This window comes from Bombina bombina, chromosome 7 (assembly GCF_027579735.1).
Source record: "Bombina bombina isolate aBomBom1 chromosome 7, aBomBom1.pri, whole genome shotgun sequence".
Classification (NCBI taxonomy): domain Eukaryota; kingdom Metazoa; phylum Chordata; class Amphibia; order Anura; family Bombinatoridae; genus Bombina; species Bombina bombina.
This window is the reverse complement of record NC_069505.1, coordinates 541,140,302-541,148,730: the sequence shown is the minus strand read 5'-3', so window position 1 is coordinate 541,148,730 and position 8,429 is coordinate 541,140,302. Positions and strand designations below refer to the sequence as shown.

The window sequence follows — 8,429 nt, the reverse complement described above, 5'->3', positions numbered from 1 at the left end:
ATAGCCAAGCAAAACCTTTGGCTCCCAACCCCTTCACAGGCATGAAATAAATCTGAATTATAATCTTGTTAAATTAACTGAAGATAGTGATGTGTGTTATACAGCAAACGTGATTAAAACAAAAACATTTGTAACAAATATTAAAATAGATTCATTTTCTAATCGAATTAAACACATTGGTGCTATAAACATGGAGTCACTTTAAACTTGTTTGGCCCCAACTATATTGTTGTAACAAATGTCCAGCTGTCTGTCTATTAACTATGGACAGAGCTATGACTATCAGCAAGGGAACGCATGGGCACTTACAGCACATGGTTGGGTGCAGCCAGATAAGCAATGTCAGGATACATAGAGGACCCGTATTGTTTAATACTACAGGATAACCATGGAGTTTGCAAGCAGGGAACAGGCCTACAGGGATGTGCATTTGCTGCATGCCAGTTCACAGCACCAATAATTATTTGGAGTCTGAAGTTATGGTTTGGGTACAGCAAAGTCCCAGGCAGTTTCCTGTGCACATTTCCATATTGCCCGCATCAGTCGTGTGAACCCCATGTCTTTTGGCTTCTCCAGACCTCTCATCAGATGTTGCTTCATGATGGCAATGAATTCCTTGTTACTGAGCTCCCCGTTCCCATCACAGTCAAAAAGGGCAAAGACGACATCACACACATGGTCTGACAGCTCCACTTTTGCCACCATCCTAGCAACTTGCTGCATTGTAAATTTATCCAGCGAAGCGCCAGCCATGTGATAAAAACTGAGAGCGGTGTCAACATCATTAATGTTCTTCAAGAAAGTAAAGAAGTTTTCAACCTCCTCAAATGTAAGTCCCTCAGCATCTTTAAAGCGCTTCTTTAGTTGCTTCAGCATGAGTGCACACCACTGTACGTTAGGAGCATACTGCCGAACTGCTGCTCAGTGATTCGCCCATCAACTGGATCATGACGTTCAAAATCTAGCTTCAGTACATCATGCTGGAGTTTACGCTGAAACTCTAGAAAGTTCTTGATCGTCAGTTTGCCCTTGAGATCCGCACTAAAGAAGTACATGGTGAGAGCTGAGCTAAAGCCAGTCTTTAGCGTGTTGCCAGTGGTGGAGCGGTCACAGTGGCGCATGCCCATTCTAGTCCGAAACCGTATGACGCTCTGAACCTGCTCAAACTCTTCCATGTCCACTTCCCCATCTCCATTCAGGTCAAACATCTTGAAGGCAATTTCAAAGTTTCTTTGCGGAGTAGAAAGCACTGTAGTCAGGAAAATATAATCAGAAAAAGAGATCAGTCCACATTCCCCCAATGTGTAGAAGATACTGTCCTCATCTGCAAGTTTTTCTCATTCTTGTGAAATTTTCTTTCCGTCATATCACTTAATAATAAACTGATCCAGGCCCAGATTTTCAGTCTGTTTCTCTTTGGGTGTGATTGACCTTACAAAGTCCTGTGGGGTCATAAACACCTCAGACTCTCCGGTCTCATGGATCACTTTCAGAGTCACAAAGTATTGGAAGATTTTGTCCATCACCTTCCGATCCCTGAAGCCAGTCTGTGGTTTCTTCTTTTTTTACTTCTGGCTACTGTTCATCACTTGACTCTACAACCTGGTCCTCTAGACTCTCCTCGTCCTCTTTCTCTTTTCTGCCGGACTCTTGTCTCAAGTTGTGTTTTACTTGTGCTTCTGTGTTAGCTCTCTTCCTGTCAGGGTGCCAGGAATCAGACTGAGACGAGAAGTGCAAAAATAATCACACCTTTATTAATAGCAAAAAAATAATAAAAAGTCCACAAGTCAAATAACAAGCCAGGAATCAAAACCAGAGCTGGTAGCCAGACGAGCCGAGTCAGGAGCCAAAGTGAATAGCCAGGAAGGAAAAGGACGTCAGGCAGCTAGTTAATACACAGGAACTCTCACAAACAGGTCTGAGACAACGCAAAGGCAAAGCATACTGAACAGAGGCCCTTTAAATAATAAGTGATGACATCACAATTCTGAATCTGCATCCTGTCTCACATGGATGATGCACACCAGTATGTCCATAAAAGGGAGTGCAGGAATTGAGCAGCATCCCCCACAATGCACCATAGTCAGGAAGAGCGGTGAGTAAAATGGCTGCCAGCAGCACATGGCAAACACAACAGGGAAAAAACCCTGACAGTACCCTCCCCTCAATGACCCCTCCCCCGCGGGAGGACAAAAGGCTTATTGGGGAAACAGGCATGGAAGGCACGGAGGAGGGAACCCAAGAACTCTCTTCCGGACCATAGCCTCTCCAGTGAACCAAATACTGTACACGACCCCAGGACATACGAGAGTCAATAATGCTGCTGACCTCATACTCCTCATGGTTGTCAACAAATATAGGATGGGGACGAGGCAACACAGTGGTAAACCGATTACAAACCAAAGTTTTCAAGAGGGAGACATGAAAAACATTCACAATGCGCATAGCAGGAGGAAGGTCAAGAGCGTAAGCCACAGGATTAACCCATCGGAGTATTCAAAAAGGACCAACATAACAGGGAGCCAATTTATTGGAAGGCACATGAAGGTTCAAGTTGCGAGAGGACAGCCAAACTCTCTCACCAACCTGGTAGGAAGGTGCGGGCAGATGCCTATGATCAGCCTGGAACTTTTGGCGCTGCATAGAACAATGAAGGCAATCCTGAATCTGCACCCAAAGCCAGAATACCCTGAGACATGAATGAATCGGGCAACAAGGATGGTTGAAACTCATAATACGCCATGAACGGGGATATCTTGGAGGAAGCATTAATAGCACTATTAAGAGCAAACTCTGCCCAAGGTAACAGTTCAGACCAATTATTGTGGTGATCTGAGACATAGCAATGGAGGAACTGTTCCAGAGCTTGATTAGACTGTTCCACAGCCCCATTGGATTGAGGGTGATATTCCGAGGAGAAGGAAAGATGGATCCCCATTTGAGCACAAAAGGAACGCCAAAATCTGGAGACAAACTGGCTACCCCGGTCCGACACTATCTCCTTGGGTAACCCATGTAAACAGAAGACCACCCGGGCAAAAATTGAAGCAAGCTCCTGAGCGGTAGGCAGCTTCATCAAGGGAATGCAATGTGACATTTTAGAGAAACGGTCAACCACCATAAGGATAACAGTATTGCCATTGGAAACAGGGAGCTCGACAATGAAGTTCATGGGAAGATGTGTCCAAGGATGCTCACCATTAGCAATAGGTTGAAGAAGACCCACAGGAAGATGTCCAGGAGTCTTATTCTGTGCACAAACTGAGCAGGAGGCAACATACGCAGCAACATCAGAACGAAGACCTGGCCACCAGAATTTTCGAGTGACAGACCAAATCATTTGGTTCTTGCCTGGGTGACCTGCGGCTTTAGGATAGTGGTAAGTGTGCAAAAGTTTAGTTTGAAGATTCTCAGGAACAAAACACTTACCACTAGGTTTCTCAGGAGGTGCATTGGTTTGTGCAGCCAGGATCTGCTCCCCCAAGGGAGAAGTCAAATTAGTATGTATGGTAGCAAAAATATGGTCAGGAGATATAAAAGGAGTAGGTACAGACTCCTCCTTGGACAGAGGTGAAAATTGTCGAGAGAGGGCATCAGCCCTAACATTCTTACTACCAGGCAGGTAGGAGACCACATAATTAAACCGAGACAAAAAAAAACACCCATCTGGCCTGTCGGGGCGACAAATGTTTTGCTTCAGATAGATAAGTTAAATTCTTGTGGTCAGTGAGAATGAGCACTGGCACGCTAGTACCCTCAAGAAGATACCTCCATTCCTTAAGTGCCAAAATTATGGCCAGTAATTCCCTGTTGCTAATATCATAATTGCACTCTGCTGGAGACATTTTCTTTCGAGAAAAAAACCCATGGATGCAAGGAACCGTCAGGCATAGGACGTTGAGACAAGAGGGCACCTACTTCAGTCTCAGACGCATCGACTTCAAGAACAAAAGGCAGGACAGGGTTAGGATGAGCCAGAACGGGAGCGGCAGCAAAGGCAGTCTTAAGACTATCAAAGGCCTTAATGGCAGTAGGTGACCAATGGAATGGATCATTCTCTTTACGGGTCATGTCTGTGATAGGTTTGACCAAGGAAGAAAAGTTTTTAATAAACTTTCTATAGTAATTGGCGAACCCCAAAAAACGTTGAATAGACCGAAGACCAAGTGGGCGAGGCCACAGCAGAACAGCAGATAACTTGTCAGGATCCTTGGAGAACCCTGCAAAGGAGATCACATAACCTAGGAAGGTTACTTGAGTCTTATGGAACTCACATTTCTCGAGTTTACAAAACAGGCTGTTCTCACGTAGTCTCTGAAGAACCCGTGTAACATCAGAACGATGAGCCTCAAGTGTGGGTGAGTGTATGAGGATGTCGTCTAAGTACACCACAACACACCGTTGCAACATATCTCATAGGACATCATTAATAAATTCCTGAAAAACAGCAGGAGCATTACATAGGCCAAAGGGCATTACAAGATACTCATAATGCCCACTCCTGGTGTTAAATGCTGTTTTCCATTCTTGGCCATCCTTAATCCTAACGAGATTCTACGCTCCTCTCAAATCAAGTTTAGTAAAGACCGTAGCTCCCTTGAGGCGGTCAAAGAGTTCCGTAATAAGCGAAATAGGCTAAGCATTCTTAATGGTAAGACAATTAAGACCCCTATAATCGATACATGGTCTTAACTCACCACTCTTTTTCTTCACAAAGAAGAAGCCAGACCCTGCAGGAAAGCAGGATTTGTGGATGATCCCCTGTGACAGAGCATTGGCAACATACTCCTCCATAGCACAATTCTCTGCAACAGACAGAGGGTACACCTGGCTCTGGGTTGCAGGTCTATGGCACAATCGTATGACTGGTGAGGAGGCAATGCACTGGCACGCACCTTGTCAAACAAGTCTAGGAACTCTCGGTACTCCTCTGGCAATTGAGAAACCAAAGAAGTGCACAAGACTTTAACTGGTTTCCGAAAACAAGTGGAAATACATTGCGGGGACCACGACAAAATTTCGGACCTGCACCCGTCAAGACTGGGATTGTGTTTTTGTAGCCAGGGATAACCCAGAACAACCGGAAAATGCGGAGAGTTTATCACCTAGAACTGGAGGGTTTCAAAATGGAGAGCCCCAACAACCATGGACAAAGGAGCAGTTTCGTGAGTAACGAGTGTGGGATGAAGGGGCCTGCCATCAATGGCCTCAATAGCAAGCAGAACGGACAGAGGCAAAACAGGAATGGAGTGCTTTGATACAAAAGCACTGTCAATGAAATAGCCCCCAGCACCGGAGTCAACAAGAGCCTGGGTGACTATGCAGGAGTCCACCCAGGAAAGGACAACCATGACCAAAGGTTTCTCCTTAAGTGGTTCCGGGGATGAGGATAAACCACCCAAGGTCTGCCCCTGACAGGACCTTAGGTGTGAGTGTTTCCCGGCCATGTAGGACAAGACTTAAAAAGGTGGCCCTGTAACTCACAATAGAGACAGAGCCCCTCCCTCCTCCTAAAGGCCCTCTCTGCCGCAGAGAGGTGCGTGAATCCCAGCTGCATCGGCTCAGCAGTACCTGGTGACTCAGGACCAGTAGGCATGGGAGGAGAGGGAGGCATGGGTGGGAACAAACACGTACGAGACAACGGAACAGGATGCTTCCCCAAGTGTTCTTGAAAGAGGACCTCTCTCTGAGTCTGATGTCAATTAGGATAAAAAAAGACACCAATGCCTCGAGATCCTCTGGTAAATCTCTGGCTGCAACTTTCTCTTTAATCACATCAGAGAGCCTATGAAAGAAGGCGGCAACAAGGGCTTCATTGTTCCAACATACCTCTGAGGCAAACGTACTGAGCTCAATAGCATACTGAGCAACAGATCTTGTACCTTGCTGAATGGACATGTCATTTAGCAGCAGAGGAGGAGCAAACCGTAACATCAAATACCCTTCGAAAGGAGGCCACAAATTCAGGGTAATTTGAAATCACAGGTTTATTAGTCTCCCACAAGGGATTAGCCCAGGCAAGAGCTGTGTCAGAGAGTAACGAGATGAGAAATCCCACCTTAGCTCTGTCAGAGGGAAACGCCTGAGGTAACATCTCAAAGTAAATGCCCACCTGGTTCAAAAACCCTCTGCAATGAAAAGGAACGCCTCCATTTCGCTGAGGTAGAGTTGAAGACGGACATGCTCCTGGTAGGCATAGGTGCAGCAGTGGAAACAGGAGCAGCCATAACTTGTGGGACACTTTGGACCAAATGTGCAGTGCGAGTCAGCAGGATTTGCAGGGCTAGTGCAAATTGATCCAAGCGGTGATCCTGTACATCCATCCTGGAAATGATAGCAGGTAAAGGTGGATTATTAGCACCATCAGGATTCATGGCCTTTGCGTAATGTCAGGGTGCCAGGAATCAGACTGAGTCGAGAAGTGCAAAAATAATCACACCTTTATTAATAGCAAAAAATAATAAAAAGTCCACAAGTCAAATAACAAGCCAGGAATCAAAACCAGAGCTGGTAGTTAGACGAGCCGAGTCAGGAGACAAAGCGAATAGTCAGACAAGCCGGAATCAGGAACAAGGAAACAGCGGAGTCAGGAACAAGCCAGGGATTAGGAACCAGGAAGGACGTCAGGCAGCCAGGTAATACACAGGAACTCTCACAAACAGGTCTGAGACAACGCAAAGACAAACCATACTGAACAGAGGCCCTTTAAATAATAATTGATTGCATCACAATTCTGAGACTGCATCCCATCTCACATGGATGATGCCCACCAGTCTGGCCATAAAAGGAAGTGCAGGAATTGAGCAGCATCCCCCACAATGCTTAATAGTCAGGAAGAGAGGTGAGTAAAATGGCTGCCAGAAGCACATGGCAAATGCAACAGGGAAAAACCCCTGACACTTCCACAGCAGCCCAGCACTTGCAGGCACAGCGGTTTCTCCCACAAGGCCTGCCAGCATGAGCCTCCGTCTGCTCCTGGCAGGATTAGTCGCCCAATGGTATCAGCATGAGACAGCTGCCAACCCTGATACTGCTGGTATGAAGCGAAGGTGAAACATCCTCTTGTGCAGCTCACTCTCCCAGTCCTAGAACCACACAGCACCGCCCGGTCCTCTCCCTGCTGGACTACGTTTGTTATTGTTAGTGTCTTTATATATCAAACTTTCCTTGCAATACAGTGATGCAGAAGGGCTGTAGGTAAATGGAGTGATTGTGTGGCACACGGAGAAGTTGTAAGAAGAACAATTAAAGTAATATAGATAAAGGTTTTTTGGGCAAATTAGAAATGTTAGAGTAGAGAGAGAGATGTGATAAAACAACATAAACAGTAAAATCTTAGGAATAGAAAATACCCTTTCATCCAAGTACTAAATTTATGTCTCCTGAATCATAAAATGTGCATAGAGAGTATTCGCCCTTATGTGAATGCCCTAACAGAAGTTTTAAAATCCACAAATGTATATGGTACAGGGGAAGGAGTATTGATGTGAATGCTGTGAACAGTGCCAGCCTTTGGGCAAGACGGCCGCCTCGTCTCCGTGGTCGGGGAGCCCCGCCGAACCAGACCAGCTTTAAAAAAAAAAAAAAAATCTGACTTTTTTTTTTAAAATTATTATTTTTATTTTTTTGCCGCCATTTACATTTTTTTGGCGCAAGTTCAGGAAGGAGTGAGGAGCGGCCTGAGTGAAGGCATGGGAGGAGTGACAGGCACTGGGAGGGCAAGTGTGGGACCGAGCAGGAGGGCCGTCCTTAGATTTTTTTTTAATTAGTTGCGGTTTTGGCGGGGGTGTTGGCATGCACAGGAGTAGATGTCAATGGTCAGGTGGAGGCCAGAATAACCAGGTGAGTGCGACCTTTGTCTATTGAGATGGAGTTATGGTACCGTAACTGTCCGTACAACAACCATGTATACAGTATATTGTATTTATAGCAACCCCAAATTAATACACATTTATATATAAGCAGTCTGCAGTAGGTGTTATCAGTAGCATTTGATTTATATATAATGCACATCTGGTCTATTTTTTGTATAGCAGTATATGCAATGTGGGTGAAAACTCCCTGCACAATTAGTGAGGGTTCTGTGTATCAGTGAATTTCTCTATGTGTATAGTTGTATAAGTAATGTAAATGGGAGTTTCTATATATAAGCTATTAAGCTATGGATGTAGGAGCTCTGTGTATATAACCAGTATGTTAAATATAAGTTGATACTTCTTAAGCAATATGTTCAAACTAAGGGGGTCTCAGTATACAAGCAGTATATTTAACGTAATGGGTTATATCTATATGTAAAGTGTATGTGCAATAGAAATGCTGCATGTGAAATGTATTATGGGTTTTCTGTATAGAAGTTGTGTGTATAGGTAATTGAGGTTTTACTTTGTTTAATCAATATTGTATGATCTGTATAATTGAGGCTTTCATTA

At 44.8% G+C, this 8,429-nt stretch overlaps 1 pseudogene; it reads right to left on the bottom strand.

Annotated features, from left to right (window-relative positions):
* Nucleotides 1-395: 395 nt before the first annotated feature.
* Nucleotides 396-7,058, bottom strand: LOC128636058 (calcium uptake protein 1, mitochondrial-like; annotated as a pseudogene).
* Between the last annotated feature and the right edge of the window lie 1,371 nt (nucleotides 7,059-8,429).